The sequence below is a fragment of the Geotrypetes seraphini genome, chromosome 2, assembly GCF_902459505.1.
Source record: "Geotrypetes seraphini chromosome 2, aGeoSer1.1, whole genome shotgun sequence".
In the NCBI taxonomy this organism is placed as follows: domain Eukaryota; kingdom Metazoa; phylum Chordata; class Amphibia; order Gymnophiona; family Dermophiidae; genus Geotrypetes; species Geotrypetes seraphini.
The window spans coordinates 284306991-284327136 of record NC_047085.1 but is presented as its reverse complement, the minus strand read 5'-3'; the positions used below and the strand labels follow the sequence as shown (position 1 = coordinate 284327136).

At 42.4% G+C, this 20146-nt stretch overlaps 1 pseudogene; it reads right to left on the bottom strand.

Annotated features, from left to right (window-relative positions):
* Positions 1-336: 336 nt before the first annotated feature.
* LOC117355769 lies at positions 337-1097 on the bottom strand (annotated as a pseudogene).
* Between the last annotated feature and the right edge of the window lie 19049 nt (positions 1098-20146).

Below are 20146 nucleotides of genomic sequence, written 5' to 3'. Positions count from 1 at the left end.
CAGTAAACGGTCCCAGTGTCATGCTCTAATATCCACCAAACCAGCCCCCCAAACACAAACACACTAATCTGTGACAACTCATTCTCTGCCAGAGTCCCTCCTCCAACGTCATTGAAGCAGTTAAAAGGTCAATACTAGCTTCATTCATTGTTTCTGTGAGGATTATCTTTGAACTCATCTGTCTCTTTTTGGTAATATGCTCTCAGTACTCTGAAAATGCATTAAAACATTTCTTACATGCTTTTCTGTAATTTTTTTTTCTATATGTCAAAATTGATGAATGTATTGGTAATTAATTCATTTGAACAAGTGATGATGTACAAGATCTGTGTATTTTCAGTTTTGTTTGCCAAAATATTTCCGTTTTCCAGCTGGATCCAGTATTGTTTCACTGAGAGGTTTCCAGCCTACAGGGCAAACTTCTCCATGCTTGTCAGAGTACTGGAGCGCTTGGACTAGACGGAAAGTTTTGTCTACTAAGTGGCCCACAGGAAGGTCGTTCATTGTAATTTATGCTCTATCCCTATTATAACAGGGATGATTAACAATGTTGTCTTGACATGTCTATATTATATGTGAGAATCAGAGGGATGTGATATTGAAACCGCATAGTTGTATGTGGTATATAATTTTTTAAATAAATAAAACTCCTTTATCATCAATAATGAAAAGGTCTCTGAGTACATGTCCTTGGTCTTCCAAGTATACTCCATAATCTTTTGATATCTGATGTCAAGTTTATTTAAAAAAAATTTATACTTCTGAGCAGTGTACAATAAAATAGCATTAAAATGTTAAAACTGAAAGAATTGGAATCTGCATTGGCCCAAGTTCCCATTGTTTTCATGGTGTGTAAACTGTGAATTCATCAAACATGCTATTACTTCAGTGTTTATAGTGTTGAATTCTTCAGTCCTGTCACTGAAGGCGATGAGCTCTGTTGGACACACAAATGTGAAGTCAAGAAAGTAAAAGAAAAACACAAGATATGTTCCCAGGTAATATCTCAACTTCAGCTCTTTAAATTCACCCTTGATAACTGCTTTTCCTTCCCAGTAGGGTGCTGGCTTGGAAACCCCCGCCAGCGCTGCGCTCATTCTCATCACTCCAAATCAAGCCACTCTCTCCCCTTGTCGCCATCTTAACCCCACTGCCTTTGTGGTCTCGTTCCTCTGCTTTTCTGTAACTTTTAAATTTCAATCTTGTTTTTTCTGCTAATCATTTAATACAACTTTCCTGTCTCCACAAATTGATTGACTGACAAGATATCCTCTAAACCAGGCCCCACACTACCCTGTGACAACTCATTCTCTGCCAAAGTCCCTCCTCTGAATTCATTGAAGCAGTTAAAAAGGTCCATACTAGATTAATGCATTCATTCTTTTTCTATGGGGAACATTTTACCCTTTTTTTAGCCCTACTGTCCTGTGGGACTCACATTGTCCTGCCCTTTGTGCGTGGACTCTCCCTGGTGAGTTTACTTTATCAATTTATTCTTCTTTTCATCTTATGAGACTAGCCACCATTTCACAAACCACATTAATCTGCTTTGCATCCAGGACAATTCTCACTATTCAATTCAGAAGTACCTATTACTTACTTAATTACTTTCACCAACAACACTTCTTTGTATTGGTTCAATCAATCATTTTGTCAAGGTTGGATTACTGCAATTCAGTGTATTTGGGTCTTTCAAAGGTCAGTCTGCAGAGACTTCAATTAATACAGAACTCTGCAGCTAAACTTATTTTCGGTAAGAGTAAATTTGATCATGTAACCCCTCTGCTCAAAGAATTACATTGGCTTCCAGTGTATCTCAGAATTCAATTTAAGTGCATTTGTATTGCATTTAAGATCCTATTTGGCTTTTTTTGCATCTTTGATTCCTTTAGACTGGAATGTTCATAGATCTCATCTTGCCAGAAGTTCTCAAAAATTAAACTTAAATTTTCCTCTCTCAGTGGTAGAAACAGAACCTTTAAGACCTTTATTCTTTTGGTTTTTAAATTAACTGAATTCTGGAATGCTTTACCACTTACATTAAGAAGTTTAGGTTCTTTTGCTTTATTCCGGAAAGTTCTGAAAACTTTTTTGTTTGCTAAACATTTTGGAAATTAACTATTTCAGTCTACTTTTCCTTGTCAAGTTTATGTATTATATATTACATTATTGTTAACCGAGTCGAGGTCCTCTTGGTTGATGACTCAGTCTATAAAACTAAGTTTTAGTTTAGTTTGAGTTTAGTTTACTCACTCCTTCCCCTACCCGATGTCCGCTGTACTTCAATTCCTCTTGCTTCTACTAACTTTTTCCATCTCATCTCCTTATCCCAGACCATTTAACCCCCCACCACCACACCACTCACCTTTTGACTTCACCACCTCACCCTCCCTCTATACCCCACCCTTTTCTCAGCCCTACAGCTACTACACTTTCTCCCTCTTGTTCAGTCATCCCCACTCTATCTGTATGTATTTCAACCACAATGTAGCCCCCATGTCTCTCCCACACTCACTCATTTTCTCTTAATCCTTTTCTTGCTCTCTGCAGGGAACATCAATCCTAATCCCCGTCCTCGCAATCAGCCTACTTATGGGGACCATACCACAATGTTACCAATCTTATTTCTGTTCCTCTCCTCCCCCTTCCACCCTGCCCTTCTCATGTGCCCTGTGGAATGTCCGCTCTATCTCCAACAAACGTACCTTCACCCATGACCTCTTTATCTCTAGAACTCTCCACCTGTTAGCACTAACTGAGACCTATATCTGCCCTGATCTGCTTCATCTGCTGCCCTGTCACGGAGGGTACCTTTTCTCACACACACTCTTAATCTTACCATCTTGTAAATATCAACCCTTTCTTCTGCCTCAATCCCACTGCTACTCTGACAGGTAAAGGCGCGAACGCCGCAGCTAAGCTTGTTTTCGCGAAAAGCAAATTTGATCACGTCTCACCACTCCTGTCTAAGCTCCATTGGCTCCCAGTAATCCCCAGGATCCACTTCAAATGTGCGTGTCTGGCCTACAAGATCCTACATGGCATCCTTCCTGCCGTTATCCCTCTATCTGGAACTCCCCAACCCCTACTTCCTCCAGATCCTCCCAAATTTTTAAACTATCCTTCCCTTCCATAAAAGGTATTTCCCATGCAGGCAAACTTGGGTCATACCTCCCCTTTAGAATCACTGAGATCTGGAATAACCTCACCTCCCCATTCCGAACCTCAAGCTCCCTCCAACTCTTCCGCAAACACCTAAAAACCTGGCTATTCTCAAAACTGTAACACTTCCCCCCTCTTAGGCCTCTCACCTTCCCCCTTTACACCTAACTCTTTAATCTCTCCACTGTAGTTCCTCTCTCATCCTTCTTCCTGTAAACCGTGCCGAGCTCCGCATTCGTGGAGATGGTGCGGTATATAAACCCAAGGTTTAGTTTAGTTTAGTTAGTTTAGAATAGACGGATGGAGTGGACCTCAAAGGAAAAACAGTCATTTACCAACCCCCTAATAAGTCCTTCTCCTCCTTCCTCACAGGCTTTGGCTCCTGGCTCTACTTTCTTGAACCCTCATCTCCCTCTCTCATCCTCAGTGACTTCAACATTCATGTCAATGACCTCTCTAACTCATTATGTCCAAGTTTCTCACTCTAATATCCTCATAATCTCCAGCTGTGCTCCACCACCCCTATACACCAGAATGGCCACTGCCTTGACCTCTTCTTCTCCTCCCACTGAATTCTGTACCTTGACTCTTTCTCTCTCTGACCATCATCTGTTAACCTTCACAACTCTGCACCCTCTCCCCCAAACCTGGCCAATCACTACCCATGCATATAGGAACCTTCAGGCTATTGATCCTGACATACTCTTTACCACTGTCTCATCTCTCTTTTCAATTACTATGTCAATAAAGCTGTCCTCTCCTATAACTCCATTCTTTCTTCTGCCACTGATACCCTCACCCCTCCAATTTCATGTCCTGTAAGACATGCCAAATCTCAGCCCTGGCTGTCCCCTAACATCTGTTACCTGTTCTCCTGTGACCAAGCTACTTGGTCTTCAGCTTAAATCCCACACACTGTGACCAATCAGACTCTGCCTGCTTCGGACTCCTTTAAGAATCAAAAGCAGTGCTGGGGTTAGGAAAGCTCCCCAGAAGCTCAGCTTACATTCACATATTGGTGGCTGCCTATTCTGAGAAAGACCTTCTGAGAATGAACCCAGTCAGGATGCCCTGTATGATGGTGAGTTGGAAACCATGCACAGTGAGAAAGAAATTGTTTGCACACCTATTGTAAGAAAACAGAAGCCATGTACTAGGTTTAAGAAAACCAGCACTATGCAGGATGACCACAGGGAGAGCCCAAGAGAGTTAAGTCTCAGGTCAGGTTCACAAAGGTTTAGGTGGGGCATACACAACTGAAAAGCAGGGAACATTTATTCCTTAGGAGAAGAAGGCAGGGAAGCCAGAGGGAGCTGACTTCCCAGAGAGGGACCCAGCCTTCTGACAAGGTAATGACCAGGAAATACTGGAAGCTGAAGAAGCTCCTCAATATTCAGAAGAGGAAACTTTAAACCTGGAGGAGCCCATGGAGCTGACTGATCAGCTTGCTACTGAAGGAAAAGATTTAAAAGAAATTGAAGTAAGTTAAAGTGAGACAACTTACTGTTTGCCTGAGACAAGGGTTCTTCCTGAAAGTTTTAAAAGGAATATTTTTCTTTTGTGTGGCCAAATAGGTGTGGACTGTTTTAGTGAAATGTTTTTCTTTTTTTTCCCTCACTGAAGTTAATGGGTTTTGAACTGTGAGAAGGAAAGAACCATTGGTGCAGTGTTCGTTACACACAGTGGGGAATGGGCACATCAGTGTGCTGAACAAGTTTTCAAGTGTGCTGTTGGTGTTTGCAAAGTTTTGAACTTTCTATTGCTATATTTTATTTTGGCTCAGTGAGAAGCTGAGGATTATTGTTGGAAGGAGTCTGTTAACACCTTAACATAACTTTATTCTTCTAAACCACCACAATCATCTGACTTCTAGGCGGTTTACATTGAAGAGAACTGGACAATCAGCGATTTACAAAATACAAATAGTAAAGTACAACATGTTTCTCAAGGATAGTCAGTATAGAATTATTAGATTTAGTAAGATTTCTGTTTAGGAAATAAATCTGTCAAACAATGCAGTCTTAATTTATTTTCGAAATGCGCCACAGGTCAACCTGGCTCCATTGATGTAATTGCCTAACCAAGACTGCTGTTTACTTGCTTGAAACATGAATGTTCTATCCAAAAAGGACCTGTATTTTCAACCAGTGATCCTTGGGTAGGCAAATAAATTACAATTTCTGGTTATCCTAGTAGGGTTAAATAGCACAAAATGAGATAATAGATAGGTAGCGGCTATTCCCCAAACAGATTTAAAGCAGATACAAGAGAACTTAAATATTATTCATTTCTCCGTTGGTAACCAGTGCAGTAGTCTTTAGTAGGGGCTAACATGATCGCTTTTCTTCAGTCCAAATATTAAACGGACAGCCGTATTCTGTACTATTCTTAATTTTCTTACAGTAGTCCAATATAGATAAAACCAATCACTGTACCAATAATCTAAAAGATAATGGGTCAAAATATTTTTTGATGGTCTTAAATTTCCATAGTGCAAAAAAGCACTTCACCACTAAGTTTGTGTGTTCAACTATGGATAAATGGGTGTCTAGTGTGACTCCTAATATTTTTTATAGTTTTAGAAATCAATTAATCATGACCATTTAAGTATAACGATGTTTTAGTAATTTTATCCTTTGGGCTTGCTAAGAAAACTTTTGTCTTTTCTGTATTTAATTTCAATTTAAAATTGATTGTCCATTGTTCAATATCAGTCATAATGTAAGAAATGTGCTCTAAAATTTCATTGGCTATGCTATTCAAAGGAATTAAAATAGAAATATCATCAGCATATATATAGTATTTAAGATTTAACTTTTGCAATAAATGTCCTAAGGACAAGATGTAAATATTGAATAAAGTGCCTGATAATGGGAAACCTTGAGGTACTGCCAAAGGGTTTTTCCAGGAACTAGAATATTTCCCATCACAAACCACTTGATATGATCTTTTTGTTAGAAAACTCTGAAACCAGACCCATACTTTTCCCAAAAGCCCCATTGCATCTAGGCAATGTAGCACTATTTCATGATCAACTAGATCAAAAGCACTGCTAAAATCTAGTGGCAAGATCAGAGCACTGGTACCTTTACTATAAAGACAGTAAAGGTGATTAAGAATTGAAGCTAAAACTGTCTCAGTGCTAAAACTTTTTCTAAATCCTGATTGATGTTCACTAAGAATGTTAAATTTGTTTCCAAAAATAATAAACTCTTATTTATTTTAACAGGACTTGCCATACAACAAATAACATGCAATTGGAAAAATTGGAGTACATTAAACTATAGTTTTTGGTGGAATTCAGTGTGTCATATTTATAAAATGGAAAGAACATTAGCTCTTCAGAAAGGTAATTTTAATAAATTCCAAGATGTGTGGGGGCCATTAACAAATTATTACAATAAATAAATATCATTTCCATGGTTAGTACAAATGAAATAATGGGGAGGGGGAGTGTAATTTTTTGAATTTTCACTAGGTGCTTTGAATGAAAAGAAAGTCTTTATTATATGACTAGTGTTTTAGCCCATTACATTAACGGGTGCTAGAGTAGATGTCTGTCTGTCTGGGTTTTTAAAAAAAATTTGTCTCTCTCTCCTTGGACGCTATCTGTCTGTCTGTCATTCTTTCTGTCTGTGTCTTTCCCTGGCCCCCCTGTCTGTCTATCTTTATTTATTTCTAACTCTATCTTCTTCCCTCAATCCTGCAAGTGCCCTTTTCTCTTTCTCCTCCCACTTCCTTCCGTCTGCTCCCCCTGTCCCTCAGACTTCCATTCAGCGACTGTCCCTCCTCTCCCTCCACACTTCCATTCAGTGTCTGTCTCCCTCTCTCTACCCTTTCCATCTACTGTTCACCCTCTGTCTTGCCCCTTCAATTCACTATCCTCTCTTCTCTTTCCATCCAGTGTCCGCCCTCTCTCTCTCTCTCTCTGTTCCATATGGCATCTCCTCCTTCCTTTCCCCCTTCCTTTTCCCTTGGTCTGGCATACTTTCCTCCTTCCCTCCATGCCCTGCCATCTCTTCTTCCCTCCAAGCCATTCTCTCCCCCTCTGCTCCCTTTCCTCCTTGAACTTCATTGGGCAGCAGCAGCAGCATTCACAATTCATTGCTGTTGCCGGCTTCAGGCCTTCCTCTCTGGTGGGTCCTGTCTTCATGAAAACAGGAAGTAGGCAGGACCCACCAGAGAGGAAGGCCTGAAGCCGGCAACAGCAGCAAATTGTAAATGCTGCTGCTGCCCAAAGAAGCCAGGCCTTGAAGCACCCGAGGCAGACCACTTCTCTCCCCTCCCAGCCCAAACCCCGCTGACTCTCCTATCTCTCCCTCCCATGCTACCCTCCCAGCTAGTGACCTTAACAACAAATCTCCCTCCAGCGTTGGCAGCCGCAGCACACTAAACAGGCTGCTTCGTGGATTTCTCCTGCCGGTGAGTTCCTCTGTCGCGTCACTGATGATGTCATCAATGACATGGCAGAGGGACTCACCGGCAGGAGAAAGCCGAGAAGCAGCCTGTTTAGCGTGCTGCGGCTGCCAATGCTGGAGGGAGGTTTGTTGTTAAGGTCATATCGCTGGGAGGGTCGCATGGGAGGGAGAGATAGGAAGGTCAGCGGGTCTGAAGCGAGGATGCTGCCGCTTAGTGAGTGAGGGGAGGAGTCAAAGTGCGCATGCGTACTCTTGCTGGCCACGGACCGACGGATCACGGAACATGCTGGTAAGAGTGCGCATGCGCGCTTAGGGTTTTATTATGAGATAAATGTGTTATGATATATTAAAGAGTTGGGAGGGAATGGGATAAAATATATTGAGTATGATTAATTATAGAATTTCAAATGATATATTGAAATTAAAATGATGTTACTTTTTGTTACACTTGATGTAAGTTATAAAAATGAATAAAGAATTTTAAAAAAAAATTGTTTAAATAATTCACTAGTTCCAAGTTGACCAATCCTTCCAGTAGTTTGGTAAATAAGGGGATACTCGCTATGGGCCTGTAATTGGACTTCAGGGCAATTGAGTTCTGGTCTTTAGGGATAGGTGTAATCAAAATGTGTCCCATTTCCTCATAGAATAACCCTCTAATAAGAGTAGTTGTTAACCAATTAAATCCCTTTTGAAATCTGGTGCTGCAACTTTCATAATCTTAGAAGGGCATTCGTCCAACAAGCAGTTTGATTTGGTGTATTTGTTAAACAGAGTTAGAAATTGATGACAATTTGGGGACTCGAAATGATCCCAGACCATGTCCACTCTGGGCTCCTTTTCATGAGATCTGAATTGGAATTCAAAATCAGATGTAGGCAAAGGTTGCCTACATCTAATTCTTAATTCTAAAATTTTATTATTGAAGAAACTGGCAAGGGTTTTAACTAATGGAGTGCATTCATTGCCCTTTTCTCAGACCCGAGTTGTATCTGTAAACCTATTTACCAGCTTAAATAGTTCTCTGCTATTTATTTTAGATGTACCTATTTTCTGTGCATAGTGTTTTGAATGCTTTTTTTTAATCAAAATTTTATATTTTTTCTTTTTTTGTTTCCAGTTTATTTTATCTTCCTCTTTATTTGATTTATGCCAAATTCTTTCTAATTTTCTCAGTTCCTGTTTAAAATCTAATAGTTCTGAAATGAACCACTCATTTATTACTCTCTCTTTTTTTGTATGTTTGGAGTGGTGCTATTTGGTCTAACCCTTCCTTGCTAAACTTTCCCCATCTTGTGGGGAATCCTTTTCTTTCTCAATTTTGGGAAATAATTCATAATGAGCCCAAAATTCAATTGGATTTATAATGCCTCTGCTAGTAATTATTTTCATCTTTCTGTTTTTGCTTGAGTATTTTGAAAAAGATTTCTTCTTTTGCCAACGTAAATCAAAATTACACATAACGATATGACCATATGCATTTCTCCTAGGCCCCTATACTCTATTGAATCTTTGGGTCAGGAATTTCTTTTTTGTGAAAAAGTAACTATATCTAATTGGTGTCCTTTATCATGTGCTTCCTCCGGATCAGGTATTATAAAATCGAGAGTTGTTAAAAACGCATTGATTTCAATCACTTCTGGTTTTCCCACTTGTTCTAAATGTATATTTATATCGCCCAACAACAGGTTATACAATCCCCTTAAGGTGTTACCAATGAGAAACTCAAAAAATTCTTCTTTAGCACTTGTCCATTTTTTTTTTTGGGTGGGGGGGATATAAAATAGTGTCACAAATAATGGCTCTTCCAATTGGGTATTAGTGACCTTACAAGTTAAAATTTCCAGTTCTTCCATAGTTTTAAAATCTATCCTATTAAAATCAAATGATTCTTTTAAAGTTATCACTAAGCCAACCCCTTTTTTTATATCCCTGAGGTAACATTTCTTTCATAATAACATCTGTATCCGAGACCATCCATGTTTCTGTTAGAAATAGGAAGTCAGAGTTCATTTGCATGATCCAATCATGCCTTATTTCTCACAGATCGGGTGTTCAGTAGTATCCCTTAAAATTACCATAGTTAGGGTAGAAGTTTCAATACATTATAACTTTTTAAAATTTCTATTCTTGGTTTTATTTTTATATAATTTGAAAGGTTTACGAATGGTGTTTATCATAGGGATTTGTAGCGGACCTAGTTCAGAACAATCATATAAAAATTGGTGTGAACCAATTGGTTTGTTCATCTTAGTTGGCCTATGCCAAGAAAGGTGAACAGGAATTGGTTCAGGGCACCTTTCATCATTACACCAGCTTCTAAAACAAATTAAATAAAATACCCCTAATAACAGTTGGAATTTGTTAAAAGCTGCCATTTTAGCTAAAGACATAAGTATATTAACAGTTCAGCTTAAAGTTCAAATATTAATCTAGTAGATTCCACTGCTAATAGTACTTCAAGATAGATTTTTAAAGTTGAAATGGTTGTACTTATTGAGTGGCCTTGGTCTCAGTCTCTTTGCAAAGGTGCGCACAAAGGCACGCGCCTTTGCCATGCGCCTTAGTTGGCATGCCGAACGGCAACGCACCATTCCCGCTGCTGGCTTTTAAAATACTCCCAGCTGGTCTGAATGGGTGGAGCGGTGCTTGCATGCCCGGCAGGAACGGGGCTGTAAGAAGAGCCGGAGGATTTCTGGGCGCAGTCATGGTGTGGGTGAAGTTCCCGTTGCTGGCTTTTAAAAATACTCCCAGCTGGTCTGAAGGGGCGGAGCGGTGCTCACACGCCCGGCAGAAGCAGGGCTATAAGCAGAGCTGGAGGATTTCTGGGCGCAATCGCGGTGCAGGTGAAGTTCCCGCTGCTGGCTTTTAAAATACTCCCAGCTGGTCACATCCGCACAGATGCCCTCCAGATGTTGTAAAAAGCCATTTGAAAGCAGACTCTGTAATCCTCCCTGCCCAACTTTTAAAGTTGGAGGCTCCAGCTGTTTGAGACCAGAGCTTTGGGGAGACAAGGCCAATGGACTGTGTTTGTAAAGCTTGTCCTCTGAGAGTTGGAAGCAAGGACATTTTTGCCTGTTACTTATTTTCTAATGATGTTTGCTTATTGCATTTTTTTGCCTTTGAGGAAAGTGATACTGATTCTTTCCTTTTCTTAACCATAATGCTGCTTATGCCTTGGAATAAAGATATATCATTAGTTGAACCTTAAGACTGTTGAATTTGAGAGTCTTCTTTTAATTGGGTTTAGCACCTGCATCCTGGCAAGTTGTCTATAGGGCTTGCCACCTATTGGGAAGTGTGCGCTATTGTTTGTCACAAGTCAGGGTCTGCACTACGCAGCCCATGACCCCCTACAATGACAATACATGCTGACTTCATACACTTCAAATCCATGCCAACATCCTTCCAATCTACCCTCTTGCTTGCCAAACAAGAATACTACAACCATTTAACTAACTCTCTTAGTGCCAACCCTTGCTGTCTCTTCGCCACATTCAAAGTACACCTACCCCCACCTTCTATTCCCTCCTCACTTCCCCCAGATGATGGCAAACTTCTTTTATGACAAGATTCACAAGATCTTCTTTGAATTCTCAACCAAGTCACCTTCCCCACCACCCCTTCCAGTTGTCCACTCTGCCAACCTCCCTTCAACTCCTGCCACCTTTTCTGAAGTCACTGAAGAAGAAACTACTCACTTTATCTCCTCTTCCAAACTCACCACCTATTCCTCTGATCCAATTCCCACCCTCCTACTCAGAGCTATCACTCCCACTGTCATCCCTCCCATCTGTCATATCCTCAACCTATCACATTCCACTGCAACAGTTTCTGATGACTTCAAACATACTATAATTATACCTTTCCACAAAAAACCCTCATTAGACCCCACATCCCCCATCATCTATTGCCCCATCTCCCTCCTCCCCTTCCTATCCAAGTAACTCAAATGTGCTATTCACCACTGTTGCCTGGACTTCCTTTCTTCTCAAGATATTCTTGACCCCTCCATGTTACAGAAACTGCCCTTGAAAAAGTCTCTAATAACCTGTTCCTAGCCTCTACTCTATTCTCATCCTTCTCAATTTGTCTGCTGCCTTTGTTAATGTTGATCACCACCTATTCCTCGATACACTGTCCTCGCTGGAATTCCAGGGTTCTGTTCTCTTCTTATTTTCTTCCTATTTCTACCATCATACTTTCAGTGTATGCAATGGTGGATCCTCCTCTTCTACTATCTCACTGTTTATCGGTGTACCTCAAGGATCTGTCTTTGGCTTTCTCCTCTTCTCCATATACAATATACCCGCTCTCTCAGCATACTGATCTCGTTCCATGGTTTTCAATATCACCTATATGCTATGACTCCCAGATCTACCTCTCCACACCAGATATCTCTACAGGAATTCAGGTCCAAATCTCATTCTGCCTGTCCGACATTACCACTTGGATGTATCACTATCTAAAACTGAATATGGATAAAACTGAATTCCTTATCTTTCTGCCTAAATATAGAAACATAATGGCAGATAAAGGCCAAATGGCCCAACTAGTCTGCCCATTCGCAGTAACCATTATCTCTTTCTCTCTCAGAGATCCCACATGCCTAGCCCAGTCCCTTTTGAATTCAGGCACAGTCTCTATCTCCACCACCTCTTCTTGGAGACCGTTCCATGCATCTAAGAACATAAGTACATAATAATTGCCGCTGTTGGGTCAGACCAGTGGTCCATCGTGCCCAGCAGTCTGCTCATGCGGCACCCCTTGGTCAAAGACCAGCGCCCTAACTGAGACTAGCTCTACCTGCGTATGTTCTGGTTCAGCAGCAACTTGTTTAACTTTGTCTTGAATCCCTGGAGGGTGTTTTCCCCTCCGACAGACTCTGGAAGAGCATTCCAGTTTTCTACCACTATCTGAGTGAAGAAGAACTTCCTTATGTTCGTACGGAATCTATCCCCTTTCAATTTTAGAGAGTGCCCTCTCGCTCTCCCTACCTTGGAGAAGGTGAACAACCTGTCCTTATCTACTAAGTCTATTCCCTTCAGTACCTTGAATGTTTCGATCATGTCCCTTCTCAATCTCCTCTGTTCGAGGGAGAAAAGGCCCAGTTTCTCTAATCTTTCACTGTACGGCAACTCCTCCAGCCCCTTAACCATCATAGTCGTTCTTCTCTGGACCCTTTCGAGTAGTACTTCGTGTACTTCATGTACGGCGACTAGTGCTGGATGCAGTACTCCAGATGACAGCGCACCATGGCCCGGTACAGTGGCATGATAACCTTTTCTGATCAGTTCGTGATCACCTACTTTATCATTCCTAGCATTCTGTTTGCCCTTTTTGCCGCCGCCGCACATTGCGTGGATGGCTTCATCGACTTGTCAATCATAACTCCCAAGTCTCTTTCCTGGGAGGTCTCTCAAAGTACCGCCCTGGACATCATGTATTTGTGCATGAGATTTTTGTTACCTACATGCATCACTTTACACTTATCCACGTTGACCCTCATCTGCCATGTTGATGCCTATTCCTCAAGTCTGATTATGTCATGTTGCAGATCTTCACAATCCCCCTGTGTCTTAACTACTCTGAATAACTTCGTATCGTCCGCAAATTTAATCACCACACTCATTGTACCAATGTCCAGATCATTTATAAAGATGTTGAAGACACGGGTCCAAGCACCGAGCCCTGCGGCACCCCACTGGTGACGCTCTTCCAGTCCAAGTATTGTCCATTTACCCCCTTTCTCTGTTTCCTATGATCCAGCCAGTTTTTAATCCACATATTTCACCCTCGATTCCATGGCTTGCGATTTTACAAAGTAGTTGTTCATGCAGAACCTTGTCAAATGCCTTCTGAAAATCCAGATATACAATGTCGGCCGGGTCGCCCTTGTCTATCTGTCTGTTTACTCCCTGAAAGAAGTGCAGCAAGTTCGTCAAACATGATCTGCCTTTGCTAAAACCATGCTGACTGGTCCTCATCAGCCGGTGTCCGTCAAGGTGATCAATGATGCGGTCCTTTATCAGCGACTCTACCATCTTTCCCGGTACTGAGGTCAGACTCACTGGTCTGTAGTTTCCCGGATCTCCCCTCGAACCTTTCTTAAAGATCGGCGTAACATTTGCCACCTTCCAGTCTTCCGGAATCTTTCCCGATTTCATCGACAGATAGGCTTTTAGTTGAAGCAGTTCAGCTATGGTCCCTTTCAGTTCCTTGATGACCCTTGGATGGATGCCCTCTGGTCCCGGGGATTTATTGCTCTTAAGCCTATCAATCTGCCTACACACCTCTTCTAGACTGACTGTCAATCCTGTCAGCTTTTCGTCTTCATTTCCAGCATATAGCCTGATGGGTTCCAGTATGCTGTGTACATCTTCAGTAAATACAGTTGCAAAAAATGTGTTCAGTTTGTTAGCGATTGTATTGTCCTCCTCCTTTTGCGCTCCCTTTATTCCATGGTCATCCAAGGGTCCCACCGCTTCCTTCACAGGTCGTTTCCCCTTAATATATCGAAATGATGGCTTGAAGTTTTTCGCCTCCTTGGCTATTTTTTCCTCATAGTCTCTTTTGGCCCCTTTTACCGCCTTATGGCACCTGCGTTGATCTTGTTTGTGCTTGTTTCAGTTTTTGTCCTTTTTTGACCTTTTCCATTCGTTAAACAAAATTTTCTTGTCTGTTATCACTTCCTTCAGCTCTACAGTGAGCCATGTTCTTAATCTTCTTCCCTACCATGAATCTCATCCTTTCGTAATTCCCTTTTCAGAAGTTCAGTGCTGTGGCTGTCGTTTTGGACTGATATTTCTCCCCTGCATCCAGATCGAAGCGGATCATATTGTGATTGCTATTTCCCAACATCTCTTCTACTTCTACATCTTGTGCTGGTCCTCATAGGCCATTTAGAATTAAGTCCAGAATTCCATTTCGTCAAGTGTTTTCCTTGACAAGTTGTTCCAGGAAGCAATCGCCTACATCATCCAAGAACTTGGTCTCTCAAACGCAGCCAGAGGTGCCTAGGTTCCAGTATATTCCCGGATAGTTGAAATCATCCATGATAGCTGCGTTGCCTCCCTTGCAGTTGCATTTAATCTCATCCATCATTACTCCATCAATTTCTTCGGACTGCCCTGGGGATCGGTAGTAGATGCCGATCTTTGTTTCCAGGCCATTTGTTCCCAGAAATTTGACCCTTAGAGACTCTAACTTATCCATCGGTTGTGGCGTGTTCTTTCCAGTAGATTCAATTCCCTCTTTGACGTATATGGCAATGCCCACACCTTTTTGAGCCACTCCATCTCTGCGGTATAGTTTGTATCCCAGTAGCACAGTGTCCCAGATGTTTTCCTCAGTCCACCATGTTTCCGTGATGCCTATGATGTCAACGTTATCTTTTTGTGCCATAGCTTCTAATTCACCCATCTTATATCTAAGGCTCCTTGCGTTCGTGTACATACACTTGAGTTTGCGGCCGGTTCTTTTCTTGCATTTCCTTCCCTCTTGTGTCCTTTTCGATCTGTCTTGCCTGTAATCTGGTGAGTCTTTCCCTTTATCTTTTTGCATGGTATCCTCTGGGTATATCAGTTCCCGAACCATCGACTCTCTCTCTTGGTCGACTGTCGGATTTCCCTTTCTTCCTAGTTTAAAAACTTCTCAACTTTACTCTTGATGTTGCTTGCAAGTAGCCTCATTCTGTCTCTGCTGAGGTGGAGTCCGTTCTTCCTGTATAGCTTGCTCTTCCCACAGAACGTCATCTAGTTGCGCACGAAGTGGAATCCTTCTTCCTCACACTAGAGCCGCATCTACACGTTGACTGCTTGCAGCTCCATCTGCCTCTTCTCATCAGCCCTGGGTAACAGCAGGATCTATGAGAATGCTATCCTCTGCATTCTGGTCTTCAGCTTCCTTCCCTGCATCCGGAGCTGGTTCTTTAGTACTTCCCTGTTGCTCACATTATTCGTCCTCACATGGATCACCACCGCCGTATCTTCTTCTTCCATACTGTCGATGATCATGTCGATGTGGCTCACTATGTCTTCTACCTTGGCACCCGGTAGGCAGGTCACCAGCTGATCCAGTCTTCCTCCCGCTATGTGGCTGTCAACTTGTCTGATGAAGGAGTCCCTCACAATGATTGCTATCCTCTCTTTCTTCTCTTGATTCTCCAGCCGCAGGTCTGTGTCGCTAGTGTATGTCCATCTCTCTTGCCGCAGATCCGTATCCTTCGTTCTCACTGCTGTGTCACCCATTTCTTCATGGTGGTTATCCATCGGGTGGTCCACACTCTCTGTAGGTGTCTTTCAGCAGTTCCACTGTTGCTGATGATTTTCCACGGCCTCTCTGTATGTCTCCTCTATGAACTTCTCCAGCTCTCGGACTTCTTCCTTGATGGTGTCCTCTGTCTTGTTCTTTGCTTCCCCTGTCTTGACATTCTCTGCATCTCTGTCTCCCTCCTCCATTGCTTGAAGTGCCTCCAGTTCCAGTATTCTACCCTCCAGGAGTCTGGCTTGTCTCTTCAGACTCTCCAGTTCTCCACATCGAGCGCATACATAACACCGCCTCCCAGAGGGGAGGTAGTCATACATATGGCAGACAGTACAGAAAACTGGGTAGCACAACATCTTGCTTCCGTCTGCTGCTTCCATTGCTGCCTGCTTGCCGGTCTGCTGTGGATGCCTTCTGTGTCTGCTGTGGTTGTCCTCTGCGCCTGCTGTGTCCTCTGTGCCTGCCTGACTGCAGCTGTCCTTCACCCTTTCTGTAAAAAATATTTCCTTAGATTACTCCGGAGCCTATCACCTCTTAACTTCATCCTATGCCCTTTCAATGCAGTTTCCTTTCAAATTAAAGAGACTCAACTCATGCGCATTTACATTATGTAGGTATTTAAACGTATCTATCATATCTCCCCTCTCCCACCTTTCCTCCAAAGTATACAGATTGAGATATTTAAGTCTGTCCCCATACGCCTTACGATGAAGACCACATATCATTTTAGTAGCCTTCCTCTGGACCGACTCCATCCTTTTTTTATTACTTTTTGAAGGTGTGACCTCCAGAATTATACACAATATTCTAAATGAGGCCTCACCAAAGTCTTATAAAGTAGCATCAATACCTCCTTTTTCCTACTAGCCATACCTCTCCCTATGCAACCTAAAATCATGCTAGCTTTTGCCGTCACCTTTTCAACCTGTTTGGCCACCTTAAGATCATTACATACAATCACACCCAAGTCCCGCTCTTCTGTTATGCACATAAGCTCTTCACTCCTAATCTGTACCATTTCCTTGGGTTTTTACAGCCTAAATGCATGACCTTAGCTGCCAAATTTCAGACCATTCTTCAAGCTTCACCAGGTCTTTCTTCATGCTATTTACACCATCTGGTGTGTCTACTCTATTGCAGATTTTCGTATCACCACAAAGAGACAAATCTTACCCGACAACCCTTCAGCAATATTGTTTATAAAAATGTTAAAAAGAATAGGCCCAAGAACAGAACCTTGAGGCACACCACTGATAACATCCCTTTCCTCAGAGTGATCTCCATTGATCACTACCCTCTGTCGTATTTCACTCAACCAGTTCTTGACCCAGTCCGTCACTTTGGGACCCATCCCAAGGGCACTCAGTTTATTTGATGTCTGTGTCGAACTGTCAAAGGCTTTGCTAAAATCTAAATACACCACACCTAGCGCACATCCTCTATCCAGTTCTCTGATCACCCAGTCAAAGAAATTGATCAGATTTGTCTTACAAGACCTACCTCTAGTGAATCCATGCTGTTTCCAGTCCTGTAATCCACAGGATTCCAGAAACTTGACCATTCTCTGTTTCCATTAAATTTGCTTACCACAGAATTCAGACTTACCAGCCTGTAATTCCCTACTTCTTCCTTACTTCCACTTTTGTGAAGAGGAACCACATCCACCCTTTGCCAGTCTTCTGGTACCACTCCTGACTTGAGACTCGTTGAAAAGTTCAGTCAGCGGAGCTACCAGAACTTCCCTAAGTTCCTTCAGCACCCTAGAATGTACACCATCCGGCCCTATTTCTTTGTCTATCTTTATTTTAGCTAGCTCCTCACGAACACAACCCTCTGAAAATCGATCAGGGTCTATTACTCCTCCATCCCTATTCACATTTGTCTTCTGTGGTCCTGCTCCCAGCACTTCAGCTGTGAGCACAGAACAGAAATATCTAAACTAAACTAAACCTTAGGTTTGTATACCGCACCATCTCCATAGTCGTGGAGCTCGGCACGGTTTACAGGAATTGGGATGAGAAAGGAACTCCAAGGAAAGGATGAAGATCGGAGGAAAGAAGAATGTTTAGAGGACTAGGATAGAAGAGGAGGAGGGAGTGTAACATTTTTGAGAAAAGCCAGGTTTTCAGATGTTTACGGAAAAGTTGGAGAAAGTACAGGTAAGGTAGAGGGGAGGTACGGTTGTTCCAGAGCTCGGTGAATCTGAAGGGGAGGGAAGTCCCCAGCTTTCCTGGATGGGAAATGCCTTTTAGTGAGGGGAAGGATAGTTTCAATTTTTGGGTAGATCTGGTGGTATTAAAATTTGAGGAGTTCCAAGAAAGTGGAATAAATGGAGGAAGGATGCCATGGAGGATCTTGAAAGTTAGGCAGATGTATTTGAAGTGAACTCTGGAAATTATCGGAAGCCAATGAAGCTTGGATAGGAGCGGTGAGACATGATCAAATTTACTTTTTGCAAAGATAAGCTTGACCACGGCATTCTGAATCCGTTGGAGTCTGTGAAGGTTTTTTTTCGTTAGACTTATGAAGATAGAATTGCAATAATCCAGTCTGGAGAGGATGATGGATTGGATGAGAATGGCAAAATGTTTTTGATGGAAACAGGATCTTACTTTCCTCAGCATGTGTAGGCTGAAAAAGCATTTTTTTCCAGGTTGTTGAGGTGGTCATTGAAGGACAATATAGAATCAATAATGATGCCCAGGACCTTGCTGGAGAATTTGAGCTGCAGAGTGGAGCTGGAGGACAGTGGAATTGAGGTGGGTAGCTGAACTAATTTTGGGCCGAGCCAAAGTAGTTTTGTCTTGGATTCATTCAATTTCATTTGGACGGTGTGGGCCCAAGATTGGAGGTTCGAGACACAAGCGGATATGTTCTCTGAGAGATTGGTGAGGTTCGAGTCAGTCTTGAGGAGGACAAGGATGTCATCAGCATAAGTGTAAATTGTTTCAAGGGGGGATAGATGGAGGAGTTTTAGAGAGGACATATAGATGTTGAAAAGGATAGGAGATAAAGGTGAACCTTGCGGGACTCCACAGATTGGTTTCCAGGGGGAGGATGAGGTGCCATTCATGTTGACAGTGTAGGATCGAGAGCGAGGAAATTTTGAGAACCATTCAAGGACTGTGGAGGAGATGCCAATCTCGGAGAGTTGGTAGATTAGAATATCATGGTGGACAACGTCGAAAGCAGCAGAAAGATCAAATTGTAGGAGGACGGTAAACTTGCTGCGAGAGTGAAGTTGTTGAACCTTGGAAATTAGGGAGGTCAATAGGGATTTGGTGCTGAAGTTGGGACGAAAGCCATATTGGTAAGGTAGGAGGATGGAGAATCTCTATAGATAGGATGAGAGTTGGGTCGATATGATGGACTCGAGCATCTTGGTTAGGAGAGGGATATTTGCTATTGGGCGATAGCTGGATGGTGTGGAATGGTCGAGGTCAGGTTTTTTCAGTAGAGGGGTTAAGGCGATATGGCCCATTTCAAGGGAGAAAGGCCCAAATGTAGGGCGGCGTTTAAGAGTTTGGTAATGGAAGAGATGGCCTGAGTGGGTATTTCCTCGTAGAAGTAGGAGGGGAAAGGGTCTAAAGAACAGTTACAAGATTTCAGTTTGAGGCAGAGTTTGAGGATGAGGGATTCAAATACATGCTCAAAGGCGGTCCAGGATCTGTCGGCTGGGATAGGGCTAGAGACCATTAGAGTAGGGTTGGAGTCAGTGAGCACCAGGGAGTTGTAGGAGACTGCAGGTGGGAAGGAGCATTGTAAGGTAGTGACCTTTTCATTGAAGAATTTAGCTAGAACTTTGGCTGAGGGAGAGGAGGGGAGAGAGGTGGAGTCTTTTTTGGAGGTTAGGGAGTGCCAGATGTTGAAAAGTGTACTACTCTGGTTGTTGGATCTGGAGATTTTGTCACCGTAGAAGTTCTTCCTTGCTTTTTTTAGTGCTGAATTGTAGAGCTTAATATTGGCTTTCCAGGACTGTCTATCTATAGGGGAGTTAGATTTTTTTCCATTTGCGCTCCAGGGCTCGACATTTCTGCTTTAGTTCTCTGTGATATGGGAGGTACCAAGGGGCTTTGCGAGGGTAGGAGATGGATTTGGTGGAACAGGGAGCGAGGGAGTGGTAGGTGGACTCGGAGAGGGTGATCCAGTTGTCCAGTTGGTTTCTGAGTCTGCAGGCTTAGGGGCAGAGGAGAAATTTTGTCCAGAACAGGTCGCTTGAAATTTTTTTGCGAAAGGTAATGGAATTAGAGGAGCGGGGTGGAGCCCCAAGATGCGACATGAAAATGGGGAGGCAGAAGGTC